Source organism: Bison bison, unplaced genomic scaffold (genome assembly GCF_000754665.1).
Source record: "Bison bison bison isolate TAMUID 2011002044 unplaced genomic scaffold, Bison_UMD1.0 scf7180017864364, whole genome shotgun sequence".
NCBI lineage: Eukaryota > Metazoa > Chordata > Mammalia > Artiodactyla > Bovidae > Bison > Bison bison.
Window position 1 is genome coordinate 1270860 of NW_011494936.1, and position 988 is coordinate 1271847.

The following is a 988-nucleotide window of genomic DNA, read 5'->3' on the forward strand; positions in this document are numbered from 1 at the left end:
TGATGTCATCCCATCCAGGCTGAGAACTACCGGGCGGGGCCTGGCCTCCTCCTCCTCCTCCGTAACCTCGGGGCCCAGGATCCCCGACGCCTGGGATGGGGACTCGGTCCAGGCAGGAGAGAGAATTCCACGCCGCCCCCGCCTTCCTTCCCCGCGCACACGCGCCCCGGCACGCGGCCATCTAGAGCCTAGCCAGGAGAAACCGGAAGACAAAGAAAGAAGGAATGGGGAGGGGGCGCGAAGAAGGCGGGCAGTGGGTACCCGCTGCCCTAGCAAAAGCCAGAGAAGGAAGTGGCAATGGAGTGGAGGAGGAGAGGAGAGGGGATGGGATGGGAAAGGGGTGGGGTGGGGGGACGGGGGCTGGAAACGGGGGAGGAGGGGGACGCCATGGGGCCGGCGGTCCAGTTGCGGGCAGCCCACCCATTCGTCCCCCTTAGGACTAAGGGGCACACCGGAGGGTGTCCCAGAGAGAAAGGGCCGCGCGGGCTCGGCTCCCCAAGGTCAAAGCCGGATCCCGAACAGAGCCGAGCCCAGACACCGGACTTACCTCGCAGCTGCCTCGGGCCCCGAGCCGGTCGAGTCGGAGGAGCCCTCGGGCCGGGCCGGGCCGAGTCGGGGCGGGGGATCGCGAGGGAAGAGGGCGGGCGGCGGGACCTTTGCTCGGTCCCCGCCCCTTGGAGCCCGGCGAAGCGGCGGGAGGAGTGAGCTCCAGAACTGGCACTGGAGAGTGTTGAGTTCTGAGGCTGCCCTCAGCAGGGCATGGAGAGACACGGGGCTTCCCCTTGGGCTCCCATATGCTCTGGGCATATCCTGAGTTACCCCACCTCCTTATCAGTATAACTGTCCCTGACTATTCCAATTAAAAGCACAGCCAGTCCACCACCCTACAGGAACACGCCCTAGTTCCTTGCATGCTTTATTTTTAGGATTTCATACTTACTTCAAGCATTGTCTTTCCCTAGAATGCCAGCTCCACAAGTGCAAGGGG

At 64.2% G+C, this 988-nt stretch overlaps 1 protein-coding gene across 2 annotated transcripts in view; it reads right to left on the minus strand.

Moving 5' to 3' along the window:
- The window catches only part of DFNA5 (deafness, autosomal dominant 5), a 76119-nt gene extending 75504 nt beyond the window's left edge, over positions 1-615 (minus strand). Inside the window, exon 1 of one of the 2 annotated variants that reach the window (XM_010855368.1) lies at positions 548-615. The gene's annotated coding sequence lies outside the window, so the exon portion shown is untranslated. The remainder of the gene's footprint in view (positions 1-547) is intronic. The other variant, XM_010855369.1, reaches the window with a different exon arrangement.
- Between the last annotated feature and the right edge of the window lie 373 nt (positions 616-988).